The sequence below is a fragment of the Pseudophryne corroboree genome, chromosome 4, assembly GCF_028390025.1.
Source record: "Pseudophryne corroboree isolate aPseCor3 chromosome 4, aPseCor3.hap2, whole genome shotgun sequence".
Taxonomy (NCBI): Eukaryota; Metazoa; Chordata; class Amphibia; order Anura; family Myobatrachidae; genus Pseudophryne; species Pseudophryne corroboree.
The window spans coordinates 838,510,149-838,537,531 of record NC_086447.1 but is presented as its reverse complement, the minus strand read 5'-3'; the positions used below and the strand labels follow the sequence as shown (position 1 = coordinate 838,537,531).

Genomic DNA, 27,383 nt, shown 5'->3' with positions numbered 1-27,383 from the left:
GTTAATGGCCACTATCTCCGCTGACAGGACACTGAGCTCCTGAGGGTGATGATCGTTAGCCGCCCGAGGCGACCGCTCACTCCCGCAGCATGCCGCCACCCCCTAACAGAGCCAGAAGATTCCGGTGGTGAGTGTGTCACTGGCGACCCGACAGGCGGGGAGCCGGTGTAAATGGCGGCAACAGGGTGGGAGCGCAGTACTGATACTGCGCTCCGGAAGACTCAGCGGTACAACAGGTGCAGCGCTATGAGGGGCGCTCTGGGCCAGCGCAAATACCCTTACACTGGTCACTCAGGCTATCAGGAACTCCGGTAAACACTGCTAGCATAATACCTCAGGCCAGTATAAAATTTCAAATAGCTTCTCCTCAGAGCGTACCCAGCAGCTCACCAGCGCCATTTTCTCTCTGCAGATCCCCTTCCAGCGACGCTGATAGGGAGCGCTGTCCCTCCACGTGACTCCAGGTATCTTGTGCGGTACCAGGGGGTTGTGGAAGGGGTGATGGAGGCTATAAATTCGCTGTGTAGTCTATTAAGGGTACACAGTCAGCGCCAGGCAGTTCTTGTATAACTGTCTCTGGGGCGCTGTGTGTGCTGGCTCCAAACTCTGTCTCTCCCTGCTGCAGAGCAGGTATCTTCTCCAGAGGAATCCATTCCATGTACCCAGGAATGTAATATCATGTCTCAGACTTCTGAATCTGAGCCACAATGGCTGGCTTCCATTAAGGGAGTAATATCTCAGATTTCTACTTGGGTAGCCCATACTGAGACTGAAACTCAGGTTTTAAGGAAGTCTATGGCAGTTTGGTCGGGTTCTGTTCCCTTTACTTCTAAATCCCCTAGCATATACCCAAAGAAACGTGCACTTGCCCAGATTATGCAAGCCGACACTGATTACGACTCTGACACGGCAGACGGTGATGGGGACGTGCTGAGGGGGGCGGCATCACTTGCAAAGGGGGTGCAGCTCATGATTGAGGCCATTAGGGATGTGTTACACATTACTGACACCACCTGAGCTGGTTGAGGAGGCTTACTTCACAGACCATAAGAAAGTCTCGCTAACCTTCCCTGCGTCTAAAGAATTAAACGCATTATTTGAAAAGTCCTGGGAAACCCCGGAGAAAAAATTCCAGATCCCAAAAAGGGTTCTGGTTGCTTTTCCCTTCCCTGAGGATGATAGAAAAAAATGAGAAAACTCACCAATAGTTGACGCATCTGTCTCCAGACTGTCTAAAAAGGTGGTTTTACCTGTCCCTGGATCTATCGCGTTAAAAGAACCGGCTGATCGTAAGATTGATACTACTCTCAAATCCTTATACACTGCTTCAGGAGTGGCGTTAAGGCCCACTATTGCCTGTGCATGGATTTCTAAAGCCATAATAATGTGGACAAACATTGGTAGTTGCTCGGTCATTCCTGGAAATAATTATGTATCAGGTGTTGGAAAGGGGGAGGGGTCACAGACAAACAGACAGAGAGGGGGGGGGATGCAAATCCCACCCCTACATTTCACTTTAGCACACTAAAAAATTACCTGTAACCATACCTGAAAGTATCTGGTAATAGAAATTCAGAGAATTAGTTTACACATGTTAAAGTGGTCAGGCACATTACTAGAGGACTTAAATACGATGGTTAGAAGTGACATTGAACTGTTTTTACGTAACATACAGGATTCTGCGGGTTTCATGTTGGAGTCCATAAAGGACCTGGGTATTCTGAATGCAAGGATATCTTCCATGGCTGTCTCAGCACACAGGGGACTCTGGCTACGCCAATGGTCGGCAGACGTGGCATCCAGGAGAAGTGTGGAGAACCTACCCTTCACAGGTCAGGCTCTATTTGGGGAAGCGTTGGATGCGTGGATTTCCACAGCAACCGCGGGTAAATCGACCTTTCTTCCCTCAGCTGCTCCTTCTGCGAAGAAACCCTTTTCTTCATCAACATCACAGTCCTTTCGGACCACAAAGACAAAATCCAAGCCTCCTACCACCTTCTTTAGAGGTGGTCGGGCAAAATCCAAGAAGCCTGCACCTGCAGATTCCCAGGACCAGAAGCCTGCTTCTAGTTACTCAAAATCCTCAGCATGACGGTGGGTCGCACAGCCTGGAGAGCGGGCAGGTGGGTGCGAGACTCAGACGTTTCAGCCACGTCTGAGTGTCGTCCGGCCTGGATCCCTGGATATAGGAAATTGTGTCCCAGGGGTAAAGACTGGAATTTCAAGCACTCCCGCATCACCGATTCTTCAAATCAGGCTTGCCAGCTTTACTGACAGAAAGGGCTATCTTACAGGAAGCCATCCAAAAATTGGAAAAGTCAGAGCTCATTGTTCCAGTTCCACCTCATATGCAACACATGGGTTACTATTCAAACCTTTTTGTGGTACCGAAACCGGATGGTTTAGTCAGGCCGATTTTGAACTTGAAATCGTTAAACCCTTATCTGAGGGAGTTCAATTCAAAATGGAGTCTCTGAGAGGGGTGATCTCAGGTCTGGAGGAGGGAGAGTTTCTGGTATCCCTAGATATCAAGGATGCGTACCTCCACATTCTGATTTGGCTGCCGCATCAGGCTTATCTCAGATTTGCACTGTTAGACAGTCACTATCAGTTCCAGGCACTGCTATTCGGTCTCTCCATGGCACCGAGGGTGATGGCAGAGATGATGGTTCTCCTCCGCAGACAGGGACTGAATCTAATTTCATATCTGGACGATCTGCTGATAAAGGCATCGTCCAGGGAGAAGTTGTTGCAGTCCATTGCTCTCACGACTCATCTGCTCAGGGAACATGGTTGGCTCCTGAATCTTCCAAAGTCACATTTGAAGCCGACAAAGAGATTGTCTTTCTGGGGATGATCCTCGACACGGATGTGCAGAGGGTGTTTCTACCAGTGGAGAAAGCGTTGGTGATACAATCAATGGTCCGGGATGTCTTGAAGCCTACCCGGGTATCAGTTCATCAGTGCATTCGCCTTCTGGGGAAGATGGTTGCCTCCTACAAGGCTCTACAGTATGGAAGATTTCATGCTCGGTCCTTCCAACTGGATCTCCTAGACAAGTGGTCGGGATCTCACCTACACATGCACCAGAGGATACGTCTGTCGCCGAAAGCAAGGATTTCACTCTTCTGGTGGCTGCAAATACCTCACTTTCCGGAGGACTGCAGGTTCGGGGTTCAGAACTGGATCCTTCTAACCATGGATGCAAGTCTCAGGGGTTGGGGCGCAGTCACTCAAGGGGAAACCTTCCAAGGAAGGTGGTCAAGTCTGGAATCCATTCTTCCAATAAACATTCTGGAACTGAAAGCCATATACAACGGTCTTCTCCAAGCGGCACATCCTCTGCAAAATCAGGCCATTCAAGTACAGTCAGACAATGTGACGACAGTCGCCTACATAAACCGACAGGGAGGAATGAATCGCAGAGCTGCTATGTCAGAGGTAAGAAGTATCCTCTTCTGGGCAGAAAAGCATACAGTGGCGCTATCGGCAATCTTCCTTCCTGAAGTGGACAACTGGGAAGCAGACTTCCTCAGCAGGCACGATCTCCATCCAGGAGAATGGGGCCTCCATCCGGAGGTGTCCACTGAGGTGGCCAGTCTCTGGGGCATCCCTCAAATAGACATGATGGTCTCACGTCTCAACAAGAAACTTCGGAGGTACTGTTACAGGTCAATAGACCCACAAGCAGTGGCGGTGGATGCCCTGGTAACACCGTGGGTGTTCAAGTCAGTGTATGTGTTCCCTCCACTTCCTCTCATTCCAAGAATTCTAAAACTCATAAAGAGAACAAGGGTTCAGGCAATTCTCATTGCTCCGGACTGGCCAAGGAGAGCTTGGTACGCAGATTTTTGGGACTTACTGCTGGAAGATCCGAGGCCTCTTCCTCTTCGCGAGGATCTTCTGCAACAGGGGCCGTTCACTTATCAAGACTTACCGCGGCTACGTTTGACGGAATGGAAGTTGAACGCCAGATCTTAGCCCGGAAGGGTATTCCGTGCAAGGTTATTCCTACCCTGATACAGGCTAGGAAAGGAGTAATGTCTAAACATTATCATCGCATTTGGAAAAAATATGTGTCTTTGTGTGAGTCCAAGACGTTTCCTATGGTGGAGTTTCAACTTGGACGGTTTCTCCTCTTCCTACAAGCAGGTGTGGAGATGGGCCTGTGTTTGGGATCCATAAAGGTCCAGATTTTGGCTTTATCCATTTTCTTCCAGAAACAATTGGCTGCCCTCCCTGAGGTTCAGACTTTTTTGAAAGGGGTTCTGCACATCCAGCCTCCCTTTGTGGCGCCAACGGCATCCTGGGATCTTAACGTGGTGTTGCATTTCCTGCAATCAGATTAGTTTGAGCCTTTACAGGAGCCTGAGATCAAGTTTCTCACGTGGAAGGCTGTCACATTGTTGGCCTTAGCGTCTGCTCGACGTTTGTCGGAATTGGGGGCTTTGTCCTGTAAAAGCTCCTGCTTAATCTTCCATGAAGATAGAGCTGAGCTCAGGACGCGTCAGCAGTTCCTTCCAAAGGTTGTGTCGGCTTTTCATATCAACCGACCTATTGTGGTGCCAGTAGCTACAGACTCTTCGATTACATCAAAGACCTTGGATGTTCTGAGGACTGCTCGTCACAGGAAATTGGACTCTCTGTTTGTCCTTTATGATCCCAAGAAAATTGGGTGTCCTGCTTCTAAGCAGACGATTTCTTGCTGGATCAGGTTCACTATTCAGCATGCATATTCTACGGCAGGATTGCCATGTCCAAAATCTGTTAAGGCCCACTCTATTCGTAAGGTGGGTTCTTCCTGGGCGGCTGCCCGGGGGTCTCCGCTTTACAACTTTGCCGAGCGGCTACTTGGTCAGGGTCGAACATGTTTGCTAAGTTCTACAAGTTCGATACTCTGGCCTCTGAGGACCTAAAGTTTGGTCAATCAGTTCTGCAGAAGCCTCCGCACTCTCCCTCCCATACTGGGAGCTTTGGTACATCCCCATGGTACTAATGTGAACCCCAGCATCCTCTAGGATGTAAGAGAAAATAGGATTTTAATTACCTACCGGTAAATCCTTTTCTTGTAGTCCGTAGAGGATGCTGGGCAGCCGCCCAGCGTTTCGTTATCCTGCAGTGGTTAATTGGTTCAGTACTGCTTTGTTCTTAGTTACGTACTGCGTTGTTACTTGGTTCAGTAATGTTATTCAGCTTTTGCTGAGTTTTCAAGCTAGTTAGCTTGGTTTGCCTTGTTTGTGTGAGCTGGTGTGAATCTCGCCACTATCTGTGTAAAATACTTCTATCGAAGTTGTCCGTCTCCTCAGGCACAGTTTCTAGACTGAGTCTGGTAGGAGGGGCATAGAGGGAGGAGCCAGCCCACACTATTAAACTCTTAAAGTGCCAGTGGCTCCTAGTGGACCTGTCTATACCCCATGGTACTAATGTGGACCCCAGCATCCCCTACGGACTATCCTGCTATCATGAGTAACAGAGTGAAAATCTTTGGAGGCATGGGTTTCCAGTGAATTGACTGGCACATGAATATTCAGCCCACTTTCACAGGAATATTAATACAGCCTACAATATGGCTGCCTTCTCTGAGCATATATGCGACAGGTCCGCTTTAAGGTAACTTTGTGTTGCGTCTGTTTGTTACATTGCAATGACATCCTTCCGTGCTTATGGAATTTTCTAAGGAGGAAGTTGTCTTCCCTGAGGCCTAAATTCTTGTTTTGTTCTCTCCAGATGGTATTTTGAAGCAGTATATTTATATCCTATTTTATATTCTCTTTTATAATCCCCTTCCAAATAGCCTTTGTGGCCTTCTACCTTCAGTGTATATAAAGCTGATTTAAAGTTTAAGCTTTTGCTGTGCTGCAGATATCTATAATCCTCTGTACTTAGGACTTTCTTCACCATTCATTCCTGTCAATTTCCAAGTCATGATAACACTAATTTTCATGTCACAAACTACAAACTAAATTGTCACCATACGCTCTGAGGAACAATGACTTTTCAGCTAGTAAAGCCAATTATGTCAGGTTTTCGGTGGCTTTTTTTGGCAAAATAATGATAACGATAAGACCTGCATTGTTTCTTTCCCAAACATTCTATGTCATCAAGACATTCCAACAGGAAAACAAATAGCAATTATATTCACATAAAAAGCAATAGCTGTGTAGGCAATCCAAATCGGTAGCATTCTAACCTAATAAAATACATGCTATCTTTGTGCATAACTTCACTTTCAAAACGTACTGTAGTACAGGTGAGTATAGCATTTGACTTGGCAATGGAAAAAAACAACCACGTCTGTAGACTAAGGGCCTGGCTGCTGTATCCTCCAATGGTTGGACTGGCTCATGCGCTCCCCTGCGTGAAGGTAAAAAACGGCAAGAGAAAGTTAGTGGAATGTAGTCAGTGGTGGACCTACATTTTTGAGGGCCTGAAGCTTGAACTGTTATGGAGGCCGTTTTTGCAACCAGCAACAATAGGACAACATCCAACAAGGCCCAAAGGGCCTTGCTGCCCTTTCAAAGACCTCAAGGCAAAAATGGAGAATGATGAGGTGGGGTGGAGTCCTAGAAAATGGACCATACAGTGAGCCCCTTACCACCAGCCTTTGTCAGGTACTTGGCGCGGTGAGTCGTCCCCCGTCCCCTTTAATGTCTATCGCTCACAGTACGCCCCTCCTTCAAAAATCACCAACAACACCCCCCTTCAGTAATCACCACACAGGCACCCCCCCCCCCCCCCCCCCTTTCGGTAATCACTTCACAGAATCCCCACTTCATTAATCACCTGACAGCACTCTCTTTCCTCCCCTCTCTCCAGCCTCCTTCCTAGGACGGCCCTCTCAGGCTCCGCCATTCCTGGGAATGTCACAAAGTGAAGTTCTGCAGGTTGTCGGGCATTGTAGTTTAAAACGGATTCACGTTTCACACTATTTACAGAGCGCAAATCATGGAGCTAGACTACAACTCCCAGCAGTTCTCGCGGTACTAAGTGATGCACATCCAAGCTGTAATAGCAGCTATGCTGTACCAGAAACCAGGTTGTCATGGTGTTAATGGTGACGAGCTATGACTATACAGTACATAAAAACAAGAAGTAAAAATGTGCCACAGCAGTGCTGGAGTAATTCGTGACCATTTTTCCTAAAAATATAGATTTTAGGAAAGATTGGCTGTGCTCATGGGCTGACAGAAAAGAAACCATCTGCCGCTCAAAAAAATAAAAGTATGCCCCATCTTATTGAAAAGCAAAGATCTTGCACCTGCAGGCAAAACACCATAGGGCATATTCAATTAGGTGCGAGAATTGCAAAAATCTCGCATTTAATTGAATATGCCGCTAAGTATATGACTAGCTATTTGTGACAGCACTTACTATATTTAAACAATACTTACTGCTTCATAGCTTCATTCCTCACTCCTAGGGGGAGGTTTATCAGAATGTCTAGAGCAGTGATTTTCAACCTTTTTTAACTCGCGGCACACCGAACAATATTTTTAAATTGCCAAGGCACACCATCAGTCCCCCACGGGGAAAAAAAACAAAGACGTTGGCCCCCCACAGTAAAACAAAAACGATTACATTATTCCCCCATAGAAAAAAATAGGATTTTAATACCTACCGGTAAATCCTTTTCTCCTAGTCCGTAGAGGATGCTGGGGACTCCAAACGGACCATGGAGTATAGACGGGATCCGCAGGAGACATGGGCACACTATAAGACTTTTACTGGGTGTGAACTGGCTCCTCCCTCTATGCCCCTCCTCCAGACCTCAGTTATAGGAACTGTGCCCAGGGGAGACGGACATTTCGAGGAAAAGGATTTTTGTTAAACTAAGGGTGAGATACATACCAGCTCACACCACAAACACACCGTACAACTGGAATAGCAGGAATACCAGATAAGAGTATGAACGAAAAAACAAAACAGCAACAAGCTGAACATAACCGATACACAACCATCGTGTAACCGAAAACAACAACCAACAATACAACTGCAAGTAACAGTACGCACTGGGATGGGCGCCCAGCATCCTCTACGGACTAGGAGAAAAGGATTTACCGGTAGATATTAAAATCCTATTTTCTCTTACGTCCTAGAGGATGCTGGGGACTCCAAAAGGACCATTGGGTCTATAACAAAGTTCCAGACCGGGCGGGAGAGAGCGGACGACTCTGCAGCACCGATTGAGCAAACATGAGGTCCTCCTCAGCCAGGGTATCAAACTTGTAGAACTTAGCAAAAGTGTTTGAACCCGACCACATAGCTGCTCGGCAAAGTTGAAGTGCCGAGACCCCTCGGGCAGCCGCCCAAGATGAGCCCACCTTCCTGGTAGAATGGGCCTTTACTGACTTCGATAACGGCAACCCAGCCGAAGAATGAGCGTGCTGAATCGTATTACAAATCCAGCGTGCAATAGTCTGCTTGGAAGCAGGATTTCCAATCTTGTTGAAAGCATACAGGACAAACAGAGCCTCCGTTTTCCTTACAGGAGCCGTTCTGGTGAAATAAATTTTTAAAGCTCTTACGACATCAAGAGATTTTGGGACTGCCACAGCATCCGTAGCCACAGGTACCACAATAGGTTGATTTATGTGAAATGAAGAAACCACCTTCGGCAGAAATTGTTGACGAGTCCTCAATTCCGCTCTATCCACATGAAAAATCAAATATGGGCTCTTGTGAGACAAAGCCGCCAATTCGGACACTCGTCTGGCAGACGCCAAGGCCAAAAGCATGATCACTTTCCAAGTGAGAAACTTTAACTCAACCTTTCGCAAAGGTTCAAACCAGTGAGACATAAGAAACTGTAACACCACTTCAAGATCCCACGGTTCCACGGGTGGCACAAACGGAGGATGGATATGCAGCCCTCCCTTCACGAAAGTCTGAACCTTAGGAAGGGCAGCCAATTCTTTCTGAAAGAAAATAGATAAAGCCGAAATCTGCACTTTGATGGAACCCAATTTGAGGCCTGCATCCACGCCTGCCTGCAAAAAATGGAGGAAACGACCCAAGTGAAACTCCTCCGCAGGAGCTGTTTTGTTTTCACACCACAACACATATTTTCTCCAAATACGGTGATAATGTTTCAACGTGACCTCCTTTCTAGCCTTAAGGAGAGTGGGGATGACTTCCCCGGGAATACCTTTATGAGCTAGGATTTGTCGTTCAACCTCCACACCGTCAAACGCAGCCACGGTAAGTCCGGAAACACGCATGGCCCCTGCAGTAACAGGTCCTCTCTGAGAGGAAGCGGCCAAGGATCTTCTATGAGCAATTCCTGAAGATCCGGATACCAGGCCCTCCGTGGCCAATCGGGAACGACGAGTACTGCCGGAACCCTTGTTCGTCTTATGATCCTCAAGACTTTTGGAATGAGAGGAAGTGGAGGGAACACATATACCGACTGAAACACCCACGGAGTCACCAGGGCGTCCACTGCACTGGCTTGGGGGTCCCTTGACCTGGAACAATACCTCGGAAGCTTCTCATTGAGGTGAGACGCCATCATGTCTATTTGAGGAACTCCCCAATGCCTTGTCACTACTGCAAATACCTCTTGATGAAGGGCCCACTCTCCTGGATGGAGATTGTGTCTGCTGAGGAAGTCTGCTTCCCAGTTGTCCACGCCCGGAAGGAAGACTGCTGACAGAGCGCTCACGTGCTGTTCCGCCCAGTGGAGAACTCTTGTGGCTTCCGCTATTGCCGCCCTGCTCTTTGTTCCGACCTGGCGGTTTACGTACGCCACCGCTGTTATGTTGTCCGACTGGATCGGGACAGGTAGACCTTGAAGAAGGTTCTTTGCTTGCAGAAGGCCGTTGTAAATGGCTCTTAACTCCAGAACATTTATGTGGAGACAAGATTCCTGGCTTGACCATTTTCCCTGGAAACTTCTTCCTTGTGTGACTGCACCCCGGCCTCAGAGACTTGCATCTGTGGTCAGCAGGACCCAATCCTGGATTCCGAACCTGCGTCCCTCTAGAAGGTGAGAACTTTGCAGCCACCACAGGAGAGAAATTCTGGTCCTGGAAGAAAGACTTATTTTCCAGTGCATGTGCAGGTGAGACCCGGACCACTTGTTCAGCAGATCCCACTGAAACACCCGGGCATGAAACCTGCCAAACGGAATGGCTTCGTAAGCCGCAACCATCTTCCGTAGCACTCGAGTGCATTGATGAATCGACACTCTTGCCGGTTTCAGAATCTCCTTGACCATGGTCTGGATTTCCAGAGCTTTTTTTTCCAGAAGAAACACTCTCTGTAGTTCCGTGTCTAGGATCATGCCCAAGAAGGGCAGCCGAGTTGTCGGGATCAACTGAGACTTTGGCAAATTTAGAATCCAACCATGATGTTGCAGAACCGTCAGGGAGAGTTCCACATTTCTTAGCAACTGCTCTTTTGATCTCGCCTTTATCAGGAGATCGTCCAAGTACGGGTGTCAGCATCCGGAGTCTTACCGGTACGCTGGGGCCGCGGGGCTGGCTTCCTTGGCGATGTGCGGTCAGTGGCGGAGGTGGGCTGCTGCGCCGGATCCGTGGGCAGCAGTAGCGGCGGTGAGGGGGTCCGCTCGTGGCGGCAGGACGCCGCTACAGCGGGTCGCTCTTGCTGAGCCTTTGCTAGGAGACCAGGGGAAGTGAGCATTGTGGCTTTGCAAAAAGGTCTGCATTACTGGGCGCCGCCATGTTGGAGACCAAGTTTTAAGCATAGTTCCTGTTTCTTCCAGCCAATCCAGGGGAAGCTCTCCCTATAAAAAGGGGCTGGTTTAGGACAGGGATGCCAGTGCTTCAAGTTACAACCCTGTTGTAGGTGCTTTAGCCTGTGCTCCCAGGATTCCTGCTGTATTCTGGTTCCTCCTGATCCTGCTTGGTCGGTTCTCTGTTGCTGCTGCAGCCCTGCCGTTTCTAGCCTGTTACTGCCTGTGGAAGCGCTCCTGGAAAACCCGGTCCAGTAAGACTCTTTGGGCACAGTCGGCCCCGGGTCTTCTGCCTCGTCTTTCAAGCCACACTCCACAGATCTCCTTCACCAGCCACGTCTTTGTACCACCGACCACAGCCTGCAGATTATTATCTTCAGCCTCGTTTAACAAACCACAGTCCACAGTCCTTGTCTCCAGCCACGTCTTCAACCAACATCCACAGTTCCACAGTTCATCTACAGTCTCGTCTCTCAAATCACAGTCTACAGTTCTTCGCCCCCTGCCACGTCTTTAACCATCGTGCTCCAGCCTCGGTCCTCTACCTCAGCCCTGTACATAATAAATACTTTCCATTGACTCTCAAACCCCGCCTACGTTCTTCATTGCTCCGTGTCCCATGCGAAGGAACTATATCCAGCCCCCTCATCTGGTTCATTCACAGCCTGCTACCTCCTCGGGCAAATCTCAACTGCCGGATCCTCAAACTTTGCTAGACGTGACAACGGGATAATTGTGACACCCTGCTTGCGAAGGAGTACCATCATTTCCGCCATCACCTTGGTGAAGACCCTCGGGGCTGTGGAAAGCCCAAACGGCAACGTCTGAAATTGGTAATGACAATCCTGTACTGCAAATCTCAGGAAGGCCTGATGAGGAAGATATATCGGGACGTGTAAGTAGGCATCTTTTATGTCGACTGACGCCATAAAATCCCCCCCTTCTAGGCTGGAGATCACAGCTCGAAGAGATTCCATCTTGAACTTGAAAGTTTTCAAGTACGGATTTAGGGATTTTAGCTTCAGAATCGGTCTGACCGATCCGCCCGGCTTTGGCACGACAAAGAGGCTCGATTAGAAACCTTCCCCCTGTTGGGACGGGGGAACCGGGATAATGACCCTCTGTTGACACAGCTTTTGTATCGCAGCATTTACTACTTCTTTTTCTGGAAGAGAAACTGGCAAGACTGATTTGAAAAAAAGCGGCGGGGGAGCATCTCCTGAAACTCCAGTTTCTACCCCTGGGACACTATGTCTAAGACCCACGGATCCAGGCCCGATTGAAACCAGACCTGACTGAAGATTCGGAGGCGGCCCCCACCGGCACGGACTCCCGTAGGGGAGCCCCAGCGTCATGCGGTGGACTTGGCGGGGGGGGGGGGGGGGGGCTTTTGGTCCTGAGCGCCAGACACAGCAGATGACCTCTTTCCCCTTCCTCTACTCTTTGAAGCGAGGAAGGACGAGCCCTTCCCTTTTTTGTATTTATTAGGCCGAAAGGACCTCATCTGATAATAGGGCGCCTTTTTCTGTTGTGTGGGAACATGAGGAAGAAAAGATGACTTACCCGCAGTAGCGGTAGACACCAGGTCAGCAAGGCCGTCACCAAACAAGACACTACCTTTAAAAGGGAGAGCTTCCATAGCTTTCTTGGAGTCGGCATCAGCATTCCATTGATGAATCCACAGCGCCCTCCTGGCCGAGACCGCCATGGCATTGGCCCTTGAGCCCAAGAGGCCAATATCCCTCGCCGCATCCTTTAGGTAATCTGCAGCGTCCCAGATATAACCAAGAGTCAAAAGAATGTTATCAAGGGTATCCATGTCAGATGCTAAATTATCGGCCCACTTAGCAATAGCACTACTCACCCACGCCGACGCCACAGCAGGCCTGAGGAGTGCACCAGTAGTGACGAAAATGGCCTTCAATGTCGTCTCCTGCTTGTGATCTGACGGATCCTTGAGGGCAGCCGTGTCAGGAGACGGAAGCGCCACCTATTTGGACAGTCGGGACAGAGCCTTGTCCACATTGGGAGACTACTCCCATTTCTCCCTGTCGTCAGAGGGGAAAGGATATGCCATAAAAATTATCTTGGGAATCTGCCACCTTTTGTCAGGCGACTCCCAAGCCTTTTCACAAACAGCGTTCAGTTCATGAGAGGGGGGAAATGTCACCTCAGGCTTTTTTTCCTTATACAAAGAAACCCTCGTATCTGGAACGGCAGGCTCTTCAGAAATATGTAAAACATCTTTAATAGCCACAATCATGTTCTGAATACTCTTAACCAATTTCGGATGTAAACTGGCCTCATTGAAGTCGACACTGGAATCATAGTCTGTGTCGGTATCCGTATCTGCCATCTGGGTAAATGAACGTTTTTGGGACCCTGAGGGGGCCTGTACCTGAGACAAAGCGTCCTCTATGGATTTTCTCCACGTTTGTGTCTGAGAATAAGATTTATCTAGCCTCTTAGACAATAATGCCACATTTGCATTCAATGTACTCAGCATATTCACCCAATCAGCAGTCGGCTGTGCCAACAGAGTCATTCCCAAATCCTTCTCCGCACCCCCAGTAACTTCCTTCGGGGAGGAACACTCAGCCTCAGACATGTTTACACCCGGTACCGACACACTCACACTCACACTGGCCAAACAGGACAGACCCACAGGGAAGCCTGTAGAGAGAACACAGAGGGAGTATGCCAGCTCACACCCCAGCGCCTATATACTACTAAATAAATAATAATATATGATGGCTGCGCTGTAAATATATATATAGCACCAAATTGCCTGTCCCCCCCCCCCTCCTCCCCTGTTTTGCTCCCTGTACTTGTAAGGAGAGTGGAGGTCCGGGCTAGCGTCTCTGCATGCACTGTGAAGAGATAAAATGGCGCCCTTCCCGGCGCGCTGTAGTCCCGCTTAAATTTAAACTATTATACTGGCGGGAATCTCATACATAGTGCTCAGGCACCTAATATGCGTTTTTTGCCAGTAAAAACAACCTCAGTAACTTGCTGCCCAGGGCGCTCCCCCCCAGCGCCCTGCACCCTGTGAGTGCCGTTGGCGTGTGTGTGGGAGCATGGAGCGCAGCGCGACCGCTGCGCTGTACCTCAGTTACTGAAGTCTTCTGCCGTCACTGAAGTCTTCTGTTCTTCTATATACTCACCCGGCTTCTTTCTTCTGGCTTCTGTGAGGGGGTTGACGGCGCGGCTCTGGGAACAAGCAGCTAGGCGCACCAAGTGATCGAACCCTCTGGAGCTAATGGTGTCCAGAAGCCTAAGAAGCAGAGCCCTTAACTCAGAAGAAGTAGGTCCTGCTTCTCTCCCCTCAGTCCCACGAAGCAGGGAGCCTGTAGCCAGCAGGTCTCCCTGAAAATAAAAAACCTAACATAAAGTCTTTTCAGAGAAACTCAGTAGAGCTCCCCTAGTGTGTGTCCAGTCTCTCCTGGGCACAGAATCTAACTGAGGTCTGGAGGAGGGGCATAGAGGGAGGAGCCAGTTCACACCCATTCAAAGTCTTATAGTGTGCCCATGTCTCCTGCGGATCCCGTCTATACCCCATGGTCCTTTTGGAGTCCCCAGCATCCTCTAGGACGTAAGAGAAAAAACAATCACATTGCACCCCACATAAACCATTTTGCTCCCCACATAAATTACATTGCTCCCTACATACAATATATTCCTCCCCACATAAGTTACATTGCCCCCATATACATTGCTCCCCAAATAAGTTACATTGCCCCCCACATACAGTGCTCCCTACATAAGTTACATTGCCCCCCCTCCCCCTCCCCCCATACATTATTCCCCACAAATATTAGCCCCTACCGTCATCTGTCCTTCTCCTTGTCTGTCCCTCAGTGGCGGGGGGTTGCTTACAGTGCTGCGAGCACTGAGCAGCAGGCGGGCAGGTGCGGATGCGGGAGGGTCGCGAGCAGGAGGAAGGGCAGGTGTGGATGCGGGCGGGCTGCCTGGCTTGTGGGACGCGGCGGGCGTGACCTTTGATCTCACCGCTGTATCTCCATGGCATAGCTCATGGCCCATGCGCGCTTGAGTCTGAGCCTCCCAGGGGATCCCACACTGCGGCTGCCTGGGCTCACGGTTCGTTTTGAAGGTGCAGAGGCGGCTCTGGCTCCGCGGCACACCTTACAACTGGTCACGGCACACTAGTGTGCCGCTGCACACCGGTTGAAAATGCCTGGTCTACAGGATAAATGGAGGTGATGCCCATAACAACCAATCAGATACTAGCTAACATTTATCTACAACATTCTGTAAAACAAAGCTAGAATCTGATTGACCACTTTTTTTTTCAGAAGATTTGATAAATCCCCCCTTATTAGTACTCGAAACAGAGAACACATTACTTTGCCAACGTGACCCATTTCACCTACAGTATGTGTTCATTTTCTGTTGCGATTTTTTCCACATTGATTTTCTGCTCGTAGTGAACTTGATCAATATGATTACTTGGGGTGTGGTTCATCAAATCGACAGTGTCTAGGTCGACAATGTTTAGGTCGACCACTATAGGTCGATAGTCACTAGGTCGACATGGATGGAAGGTCGACAGGGTTTCTAGGTCGACATGTGCTAGGTCGACAGGTCTAAAGGTCGACATGAGGATTTTTTTTTTTTGGGTGTAGTTTTCTTCATAGAGTGACCGGGATCCCAAATTAGTGCACCGCGTCCCCTCGCATGGCTCGCTTCGCTCGCCATGCTTCGGGCATGGTGCCTTCGCTTCGCTCGGCACACTTTACCGTTCCAATCATAGTCCACGTGGATCGTTAAGTATGAAAAAATTCAAAAAAAGAAAAAATGTGAAAAACTCATGTCGACCTTTAGACCTGTCGACCTAGCACATGTCGACCTAGAAACCCTGTCGACCTTCCATCCATGTCGACCTAGTGACTGTCGACCTATAGTGGTCGACCTAAACATTGTCGACCTAGACACTGTCGATCTTCAGACCGGATCCCGATTACTTGCTGGTAGACAGGGCCAGAATAAGACTTGTTGGGGCCCCGTGGCAACTAAATTGTACGGGCACCTATATAAATTGTCATAATTATATACTGCAAATGTGAGCAACGCACTGTAGTGCCCCAGTTCACATTAAGCCACACTGTGCCTCCAGAACACATTACGCCACAGTGCCCAGTTCACATTATGCCACATTGTTCCCAGTCCTCATTATGCTACATTGTGGTGCCTCCAGTTCAAATGTTGGAACTTACAGACAGCAATAGGATCTTTAAAGAAGCATCTGCTATACTACAACCATACCATGGGACCTCCTTGTTCTTACTCCTTGCCCCTCCCTCTCAGCCTGGCCAAGCTGCTCTGCCTCCCAGGGCACTGCTTGACTGCATGCAGAGAGATGGGGACATGCTACACACTACTGACTCGCAACAAGCACCTGTGAGGCAAGAGAGTGCCCCTTTTTTGTGCACGTGTGCAAGTAGATGCAGTGGCTGATCTACAACCCCAGACCATCCCTGAATGATTGTAATATTAAATATGTGGATGCCCCCCTGGGCGAACACCCCAGCCACCTTTTGTTAATCTAGCCTTGCTTTTAATACCTTTAATATCAATTAATTGATTCATGCTATTGCAAAAAAACGAAATAAAAAAGAGCAGTCTAATAACTGAATGTTATAGAACCAATCATTTATTTTTTATTTTTTATTATCTGGTCTGACATTTAAAGGCAAGACGCACGACAGGCTGGTAGCAACTGGGTACAGGGAGTCCTGTGACAGCTAATTCTCACTGGATGATGTTTTGCCATTTTCAGCTCAGCATGCTAATAGCTACAGCAAGCGCAGCCTCTAGCAGTTACTGATCCCGTAATGTGTCTGCTCGCTGCCACCTCGTTTCCTTATACAGGAGACATCTGCAAGAAGTTAATGAATTTTTAACCGGGCAAATATTTTTTTCTTTATATAAAGTATACAATAATGTTATTCTTTGTGGATGGATGCCTTACATTCCTGAATATGTACATATAAAATCAGTAGCGGATCTTGCTACGGGCATCCGGGGCACCGCTTCCGGAGGGCGCCTCCACCGTGGCAAGATCCGCTACTGGTGGTGCCCCCTCCCCCTTCCCCGGTGCCGGTACTGCTGCATTGTGGGAGCAGCACTTAGACACTAGGGGTCATGATTGACCTCTAGTGTCTATGCGGTTCTATGGTAGAGACGTCATGACGTCTCTCCCATAGATCAGAAGGGCTAATTCAGACCTGATCGCTGGGCAATGGTTTTTGGAGCCCTGAGATCGGATAGTCGCCAACTATGGGGGGAGTTTATTTTAGCTGTGCAAGTGTGCGATCGCATGTGTAGCAGAGCTGCACAAACAGATTTTGTGCAGTCTCTGGCAGCCCAGGACTTACTCAGCCGCTGTGATCACATCAGGCTGTCTGGAACCGGAATTTACGTCGGGAACCCTCCCTGCTAACGTATGGACACGCCTGCGTATTTCCAAATACTCCCTGAAAACGGTCAGTTGCCACCCACAAACGCCCTCTTCCTGTCAATCTCCTTGTGATCGCCCCGTGCGAACGGATCCGTCGCACAAACCCATCGCTGAGCGGCGATCCGCATTTTAGCCGTGCAATGCGCCTGCGCATTGCGGTGCATACGCATGCACAGTTTGTGTCTGATCGCCCGCTGTGTGAAAACGCACAGCAGCGATCAGGTCTGAATGACCCCCCTAGTACAGCATAGCATTCCTCCGTTGTAGCACAAATCTCAGGATGAATGACATCTCCGAACATTGGACCTGATTTATAGATGTGCGCTGGTGAGGGGCAGCATGCAGATTCCCGATAATATTCTAGAAATAATAGAATCTGATTGGTTGTTCCACTTTTATAAACCCACACCTTAGTAAATATACCCATGGGTGTTTAATCTGATCTCTTTTTTATGTCATAACCCAAACATCTTCCATTCCACTCTCCAGCAATCGTCTTTGTGTCATTAATAAATGGCAGGACATCACTTAGTTGAACACAAAAGCTGACATTTTCTCTTCTGACTGTCACTCCATCTTACGGGTCCTGCACTCTGCACTACTGGTACTTGTTGTCCTCCCTAGGTCCGACACAACACTGGGATCCCCTTGTTTGCTTTCTTCCACACTCGGAACTCTCAAGTGACCAGGCGCAGATCAAATGAAACTGCCGAAAGTATCTGGGAATTTACTTCCACATTCATACTACTCTTGACCAGCGCAGTAATTACCTGTGTGCCAGGTGTGCCTGGCACATAGCGCATTTACCCTGAGGGCGCACAGCCAGCGGCTTGTAATGAGTCAAATTGACTCATTACAAGCCGCCAGTTTTTTGCCTTGCGCCGCGCTGGAGGAGAGAGCAGCGCCGGATGCAGAGAAGGAGGAGGAGGGAGGGGGACTGGAGCCGCAGCAGCGCTATGTCATTGGTAGTAGCGCCGCTGCAGCAGTCCCCTCTCCTTCCGTATTGGCTGCCCGGCGCTGCTGTGAATCCTGGTATGCGCTTCCCTCATCCCAGCATTCACAGCGGCGGGCAGCCAATGCGGAAGGAGAGGGGGCTGCGGCAGCGGCGCTACTACCAATGACATAGCGCTGCTGCGGCTCCAGTCCCCCTCCCTCCTCCCCCTTCTCCCCTGCGGCTGCCCGGGATCTCTGCCAGCACGAGGAGCCTGAGCCTGACTGCCAGCGGGGAGAGATGGTAAGCATCTCTCTCTCTCTTCTGCCACAATGTGTATAAAGGGGGACTGGCTGCCGTAATGTGTAAAAAGGGGTACGCTGTCTGCCGTAATGTGTAAAAAGGGGATGCTGTCTGCCGTAATGTGTAAAAAGGGGGACGCTGTCTGCTGTAATGTGTAATAAGGTGGACACTGTCTGCCGTAATGTGTAAAAAGGGGGACGTTGTTTTCCGTAATGTGTAAAAAGGGGGACTGTCTGCCGTAAAGTGTAAAAAGGGGACGCTGTCTGCCGTAATGTGTAAAAAGAGGCTCTACCTGGTGTAGTGGCGCTACTGTGCAGAGTAATTTGAATAATGGAGACTACTGTGCACCATAGTATGAATTGGTATTATTTTGTGGCCACGCCCATATATATTTTTGGCGCGCACTGCACCTGTATTGCATGGGGGGGGACGCCAATGCCGTTTCTTGCACACAGTTACGGCACTGCTCTTGACCACCACATTTCACCCGGTACTGTTGCTATGAAAAGCTCATGTCTCAATTCTTCACAGTATCTCCATCTCCACTTGTTATCACAAGGTTCCAGATCCCCCCTCTATAAGTACAGGCTAACACTGGCACTTTGTCTACCTCCCAAGTATTGGGTCCAGGATATCAGGACCCTCCCGCTAGTGTTTCAGAAAGGGGGTGTCCCCTCGGTTAGAAGGGTGTGTGGTCTCATGGCTTGGGGGGCATGGTCTCGAATTTTCGTCACTGTGGGGGCATGCCCAGTGCTCTGTGAGCTGCTGGCCATACCCCTTCTCCCTCTCTCCTGGTAAATAGATGCCGTGCGCATGCACACAACGTTTTTTCACCACTGTGCAGCAAGTGAGAGAGGGTCTACCAACTGCCCTCCCACAGCGGGCATGTGGAACAGCAAGACAGTGCCCAAAAAGCGGAACGGTGCCGCTAAAATCGGGATAGTTGGGAGGTATGATGACATGTACTGTATCGCTGAGTGAAGCTGTTTGACCCAGAGATCTAGGAAGAATCAATTGTTCCCAGAGCTGATAGTTATTACAGTCCTGTTGCATCTCTCAGTTATGTCCAAGAGGCCATAGGAAGAAATGTATCAAAGCTTGGAGAAAGATAAAGTTCCAATCAGCTCCTAACTGTCAGCTTGCAGGTTGCGTTTGAAAAATGACATTAAGGAGCTGAGTGGTTGGCACTTTATCTCTCTCCAAGCTTTCATACATATACCCCATGCAGTGAAGAAGCATATTAGATCTATTAAAAATTCAGGCCCTGGTAATGAATGTGGGCGTGGTCTAAAAAGGCATCGTGTCCACGCCCCCTAAAAATAATAACATGTAAAAAACAATGTAAAAAAATTGAGCGACCCTGCATAGGGGGAACCATGTTTGTGGAAAATGGGTCCTTCCTCCATGGCTGGCGCCATCTTTCCAGTGATGTTTGAGGAGATGATGCATGTGCACTAGAGAGCAAAGTCTCTGGCACAGTGCCAGAGTCTTTGCTTGCAAAGTGCAGGCGCCATATTCCCGAAGATATCACTGGGACGATGGAGCTGGCCTTAAGTATAGGTATACTCGGGAGGGGGTGGGGCAGTAGACCTAAGCCCCTCCAGCAGGTAATTAGTGCCTAAGCCCCTTACCCAGGTAATTAGTAGACGCTCCCCCTCTCTTCACCACTGGCTATAAAGTACGAGGGACTGGGGAAGGGTCCAAGAGAACCCTGAGTATACCCTGTATATTCCAAAGCAGGTGGATGTTTCTATACATTGCTTTCCACTGTTAGACATAGTTGTTAGTTGTATGTAAAAAATAAAGGGATAAGATCCATTACCACATGCCAAGTGTTACAGATATCGCTGCATGCTTACATCCTGTCTCCATCTTTAGCTGCATCTCATCTATTATGCAATAGGCCCTAACATAATATCTCTTGTCCTGGCTGCTTGTCATGTGGTCCAGCGGTCACAATGCCCTTGCATCAGTGGCATCCAACTAAATACACACTTAGCATTATGTGATAATAGCATCTGAGCCAGAAATTCTGTCTCACCGGAACTCGAAAGACAACAATCCCCATCATAACATATGTTAACAAATTGATTGCAATAGACTTGTTGCATTTTAGATTCTCATTTTCAAGAAATTCTGTATGCACGTACAAGGCCCAGAAAACGGTTCCGGTATGAATGGTCGACAATGTTAAGTTCGACACTCATTAGGCCGACCACTACTGGTCGACATTGACATGGTCGACATGGACTAATGGTCGGCACATGAAAAGGTCGACACGTGTGTTGTTGTTTTTACTTTCTTTGGTGTCGTTTTCTGCCTAAACTGACGGGGAACCCCAATTAGTGCACTGCGTCCCCTCGCATGGCTCGCCATGCTTCAGGCAAGGTGCCTCGGTGCGCTACCGCTGCACTCGGCACAGGTTACCGTTCCCAATCGTAGTCCACGTGGATCGTAAAGAATGAAAAAGTTCCCAAAAAAATTGAAAAATCATGTTGACCCTTTCATGTGTCGACCTTTCATGTGTCAACCATTTTCACATGCCGACCATTTGCCCATGTCGACCATGTCAATGTCGACCAATAGTAACCATAACATTATAGACCATCTGACCGGATACCCCAGAAAACAATGACAGATTGAAGTACAAATATTTCCAAGGACAATTCTTCAAAACCTTGCACTGTTCTTGGAAATGACAATCAATTGAGACATACTATAAGCTATTAATTACACACAACCTGCATTGCCTATGCTTGGAATACAGCGACCTGGTGGCGCGATATAATGATACATCACACCGCCATACATACTGCACCATCCGCCATACAACAGCACAGTGTATCATTATATTCTGCATGTAACAAAGCCACGTTGGCCATGTAATCGTTCTATTGGACATGCAGACCAACCAATGGGACGATGCGACCACCCAGTTAATCAAACAATGTATTGGGTGGATTTGAGGGTACACGCTATACAATAGATGTTGCAATCTGGATGTTGCGATCCATTGGGGATTGCAACATTGTCTGCTATATGGTATAGTGTGTACCCAGCTTAATATATGATGTAAATTCCAAGTGCATTGGAATATCAGTACCTTCCTCCATGCTACAGGCTTCATACCCCCTTTTGGTTTGCACCCCTACACAACAGCATCTTGCGGCCTCTAGGGGCTGGTGGGAGAGGGGGATGGCTGTCGCTATCCTGTTAGATTTTACTGCGCCATCACCAAGTGACATCTACTGTGTTCACACATTGAAAAGAGAAACATTGCTGATAGGATACTTTGTCATACTACAGTACATACAAATTGGCAGGTGTTTGCAATCATGGCCGTTTAACACTCATTAGGACAGAGTATTGTATTCATATGAGACAGCTATTAATTTTTGACTATAGTTTTTCCTTTTTCTCATAAAAGAAATCCTTTCTAACCACATGAAACAGTCAAATACACAATATTTATTAAATTAGTGTACTAATAAAACAGTATAATATTTCTTGCTTGTTGTCATAGACAACCAGTGACTCGGGCATTGGAGAGACATCCCAACACAGCGGCATCATGTCCACATCTCACATCATAGGGCCTAATACAGACCTGATCGCAGTTGCAATTTTGTTAGCTAATAGGCAAAACCATGTGCACTGCAGTGGGGGCAGATATTACATGTGCAGAGAGAGTTAGATTTGGGTGGGTTATATTGTTTCTGTGCAGGGTAAATACTGGCTGCTTTATTTTTACACTGCAATTTAGATTTCAGTTTGAACACACCCCACCCCAATCTAACTCTCTCTGCACTTGTTATATCTGCCCCCCCTTCCCCGTGCACTGCACATAGGGGGTAATTCCAAGTTGATCGCAGAAGGAATTTTTTTAGCAGTTGGGCAAAACCATGTGCACTGCAGGGGGGGCAGATATAACATGTGCAGAGAGAGTTAGATTTGGGTGGGTTATTTTGTTTCTGTGCAGGGTAAATACTGGCTGCTTTATTTTTACACTGCAAATTAGATTGCAGATTGAACACACCCCACCCAAATCTAACTCTCTCTGCACATGTTATATCTGTCTCCCCTGCAGTGCACATGGGCCCTCATTCCGAGTTGTTCGCTCGTTAGTGGTTTTCGCAACGGAGCGATTTGTCGCAAACTACATTGCGCATGCGCTTAGTTATTTTACTCAAAAGTTAGGTATTTTACTCACGGCATAACGAGGAATTTTCATCGTTCTGGCGATCGGAGTGTGATTGACAGGAAGTGGGTGTTTCTGGGCGGAAACTGGCCGTTTTATGGGTGTGTGCTGAAAAACGCTGCCGTTTCTGGGAAAAACGCGGGAGTGGCTGGAGAAACGGGGGAGTGTCTGGGCGAACGCTGGGTGTGTTTGTGACGTCAAACCAGGAATGAAACTGACTGAACTGATCGCAGTGGCAGAGTAAGTCCCGAGCTACTCAGAAACTGCAAAGAAATTTCTATTCGCAATTATGCTAAGCTAAGATTCACTCCCAGTAGGCGGCGGCTTAGCGTGTGCAAAGCTGCTAAAAGCAGCTAGCGAGCGAACAACTTGGAATGAGGGCCATGGTTTTGTCCAATTGCTACCAAAATTCCTGCTGCTATCAACTTGGAATTACCCCCATGGTTTTGCCCAACTGCTAACAAATTTGCTGCTGCAATCAGATCTGAATTAGGCCCCATGTTACACTGCAGGTGGAGCATATATAACTTGTGCAGAGAGAGTTAGATTTGGGTGGGGTTTGTTCAAACTGAGATCTAAATTACAGTGTAAAAATAAAGCAGCCAGTATTTACCCTGCACAGAAACAATATAACCCACCCAAATGTAACTCTCTCTGCAAATGTTATATCTGCCCCACCTGCAGTGCACATGGTTTTGCTCATTAGCTAACAAATTTGCTGCTGCAATCAGTTCTGAATTATGCCCATAGTTGCCTACCCTGTAGACTCCCGATTTATTGTGGATTCTCCTGCTCTAAGTCAAAACCACAAAATTCTTCACTGCGGCTCAAGTTAGCCAGCCAAGGGACCACCAAGAAGTTTCAGGATAGGGATTTGCTGCAGTCATTATGACGTTATGTTGATGGTCAGCAGCTTCTTGTTGGTCCCCTGGCAGGAGAGAACACAGCCTGCTGACCCCTGTATGATAGCAGTTTTCTTAGCTTAGTGTTTGCTTCTGCTGCTAGTGTGAGCTATGATAATAATTCTTATACATTTTAAAATATATAATTTACCCAGAGATGATCATTAAAGTAAGTCTGTCATTTCTTATCACATGCTGCCTACAGTACAAGTTGCAGACAGTCCAGTGTTCACAATGAAATAACATCTAATATACCTCAAACAAAACATACTTAGCAACATTTTCTCTGTTGACCTGGCTAGATATATAGGCTAAGGCAGGGGCGTCAGAACGTTTTTAGGTTGGGGGGGGCAAGATATAATCTGAGTTTGGCGCCCCTAGCTTCCCAGAACAGTGTGACAGTGGGTGACATGAAAGGCATATGTGTCGGTGCGTCATTATGATTATTAGCATTACCAGCAACATGGTAAACATGGGATCTGGTTTGGATCCCGGCATTTGAAATACCTACGTCGGAATCCCGACACTGCTCGGAATGCTGGCGTTGGCATCCCGAATAGGATCACAATCCCGACGCCGGATCCTAGATGTCTGTGTGATATGCAACCGGAGAAGTAAGCCGTGGAGGGTGGAAGTGGGTGGGTGGGTGGGGGGGGTTAGGTTTAGGCTGCGGGAAGTGGGTGTTAGGGTTAGGCTGCGGGGAGGGGGGGAGGTTAGGTTTAGGCCGTGGGAAGGGGGGGATTGGGGTTATGCACCCCCGGGGAGGGTTAGTCTGCGGGGTGGGGAGGGTTAGGCTCTAAGGGGGAGGGTTAGGGTTAGGCTGCGGGGAGGGAAGGTTAGGCACTAAGGGGGGAGGGTTAGGCACTAAAGAGGGGTGGGGGGTTAGGGTTCGACTGTGGTGAGGGAGGGTTAGGCTGCGGGAATTGGAGGGTTAGGGTGAGGCTGCAGGTAGGGAGGGTTAGGGGGGTAGAGGGGGAGGGTTAGGACACATAACTCCCAGGTGTCGGATTCTGTGCATGGGGATGCAGCGTTAGGTGTTCTGACAGTGTGCAGGCAGTTGAATAATATATACTGTACCCTGGCTGGTCTCTGTGTCAGCTTGACAGTTCAGCCCCACATACAGTACATAAGTTAATAGCTCATAGTGCTTGGTAAGCACTGGCTGCTTTCTGGTATATTGCCAAACTTGCAAAAGCGGTTACCTTGCAGTGGGTGTCCTCTCAATTTTTGCACTGGGGACGTCATGAGATCAGATGTCACGGTCAGACCCCAGCCAGAAGCAGCAGTGTGTCAGTACCAGCGGAGGAGGTCAGAGGAGAGAAGAGGGGATGGAAGGAAACAGAAGCCCCCGGCCCGCCACTTTCCTCTTTGTCATGTCCTGCAGCCGGCTGCGTACTTGGAGCACTATAATGAGTCAGTTTGACACATTATTAGTACTGCTCATACTACTGCTGTGGGCCCCTTTGTTGCTTTGGGCCCCGGTGCAGTAGTTCCGTCGCTGCGCGGCAGGTATCCAACCGCATCGCTCCCAGTGCTGGCGTGAGCAGGGGTAGAGGCGCTGGTATACAGGAGCACCATCAGCGGGAGGCAGATGTCAGGCAGAGAGAGAGAGGAGGGGAGGCAGATGTTGGGCAGAGAGAGGGGGGACAGATGCTGCGGAGAGGGGGGCAGATGATGGGCAGGGAGAGGGGGGGGACAGATGCTGTGGAGAGGACAGATGATGGGCAGAGAGAGGGGGAACAGATGCTGGGCAGAGAGAGGGGGGACAGATGCTGTGGAGAGGGAGGCAGATGATGGGCAGAAAGAGGGGGAGCAGATGCTGGGCAGAGAGAAGGGGGGACAGATGCTGTGGAGAGGGGGACAGATGCTGGGCAGAGAGAGGGGGGGACAGATGCTGCGGAGACGAGGACAGATGATGGGCAGAGAGAGGGGGGACAAATGCTGCGGAGAGGGTGGCAGATGCTGGGCAGAGAGAGGGGGGACAGATGCTGTGGAGAGGGGGGGGGCAGATGATGGGCAGAAAGAGGGGAGCAGATGCTGGGCAGAGAGAAGGGGGGACAAATGTTGCGGAGAGGGGGACAGATGATGGACAGAGAGGGGGGGGGGCAGATGCTGCGGAGAGGAGGATAGGTGATGGGCAGAAAGAGGGGTGGACAGATGCTCCGGAGAGGGGGGCAGATGCTGGGCAGAGAGAGCGGAGGCAGATGCTGGTCAGAGGGAAGGGGGACAGATGCTGCGGAGAGGGGGGCAGATGATGTGCAGAAAGAGGGGGCAGATGCTGGGCAGAGAGAGTGGGGACAGATGCTGCGGAGAGGGGGCAGATGATGGGCAGAGAGAGGGGGGACAGATGCTGTGGAGAGGGGGGGGGCAGATGATGGGCAGAAAGAGGGGAGCAGATGCTGGGCAGAGAGGGGGGACAGATGCTGTGGAGAGGGGGGGGCAGATGGGCAGAAAGAGGGGGAGCAGAAGCTGCGCAGAGAGAAGGGGGGACAAATGCTGTGGAGAGGGGGACAGATGATGGGCAGAGAGAGGGTGGGACAGATGCTGCGGAGAGGGGGGCAGATGATTGGCAGAGAGAGGGGGGACAGATGCTGTGGAGAGGGGGGGGCAGATGATGGGCAGAAAGAGGGGGAGCAGATGCTGGGCAGAGAGAGGGGGACAGATGCTGTGGAGAGGGGGGGGGCAGATGATTGGCAGAAAGAGGGGGAGCAGATGCTGCGCAGAGAGAAGGGGGGGGCAAATGCTGCGGAGAGGGGGACAGATGATGGGCAGAGAGAGGGGGGACAGATGCTGTGGAGAGGGGGGGGCAGATGATGGGCAGAAAGAGGGGAGCAGATGCTGGGCAGCGAGAAGGGGGACAGATGCTGTGGAGAGGGGGGGGCAGATGATGGGCAGAAAGAGGGGGAGCAGAAGCTGCGCAGAGAGAAGGGGGGACAAATGCTGTGGAGAGGGGGGCAGATGATGGGCAGAGAGAGGGTGGGACAGATGCTGCGGAGAGGGGGGCAGATTGGCAGAGAGAGGGGGGACAGATGCTGTGGAGAGGGGGGGGCAGATGATGGGCAGAAAGAGGGGGAGCAGAAGCTGCGCAGAGAGAAGGGGGGACAAATGCTGTGGAGAGGGGGACAGATGATGGGCAGAGAGAGGGTGGGACAGATAATGCGGAGTGGGGGGCAGATGATGGGCAGAGAGAGGGGAGGCAGATGCTGCGGAGAGGGGGGCAGAAAGAGGGAGAGCAGATGCTGGGCAGAGAGAAGGGGGGACAGATGCTGTGGAGAGGACAGATGATGGGCAGAGAGAGGGGAGGCAGATGCTGCAGAGAGGGGGGCAGATGATGGTCAGAAAGAGGGGGAGTAGATGCTGGGCAGAGAGAAGGGGGGACAGATGCTGCAGAGAGGGGGACAGATAATGGGCAGAGAGAGGGGGGGACAGATGCTGTGGAGAGGACAGATGATGGGCAGAGAGAGGGGAGGCAGATGCTGCAGAGAGGGGGGCAGATGATGGTCAGAAAGAGGGGGAGTAGATGCTGGGCAGAGAGAAGGGGGGACAGATGCTGCAGAGAGGGGGACAGATAATGGGCAGAGAGAGGGGGGGACAGATGCTGTGGAGAGGGGGGGGGCAGATGATGGGCAGAAAGAGGGGGAGCAGATGCTGCGCAGAGAGAAGGGGGGGCAAATGCTGCGGAGAGGGGGACAGATGATGGGCAGAGAGAGGGGGGACAGATGCTGTGGAGAGGGGGGGGCAGATGATGGGCAGAAAGAGGGGGAGCAGAAGCTGCGCAGAGAGAAGGGGGGACAAATGCTGTGGAGAGGGGGGCAGATGATTGGCAGAGAGAGGGGGGACAGATGCTGTGGAGAGGGGGGGCAGATGATGGGCAGAAA

The 27,383-nt window shown here is 49.7% G+C and overlaps 1 protein-coding gene and 1 long non-coding RNA gene across 4 annotated transcripts in view; one reads left to right on the top strand and one right to left on the bottom strand.

Annotated features, from left to right (window-relative positions):
- PLCB1 (phospholipase C beta 1) overlaps positions 1 to 27,383 on the top strand; it is a 1,298,702-nt gene that overhangs the window by 404,049 nt on the left and 867,270 nt on the right. The gene's annotated exons all lie outside the window — the stretch shown is intronic.
- Positions 1 to 27,383, bottom strand: part of LOC134910490 (uncharacterized) — a 212,645-nt gene that overhangs the window by 184,544 nt on the left and 718 nt on the right. The window lies entirely within an intron of this gene.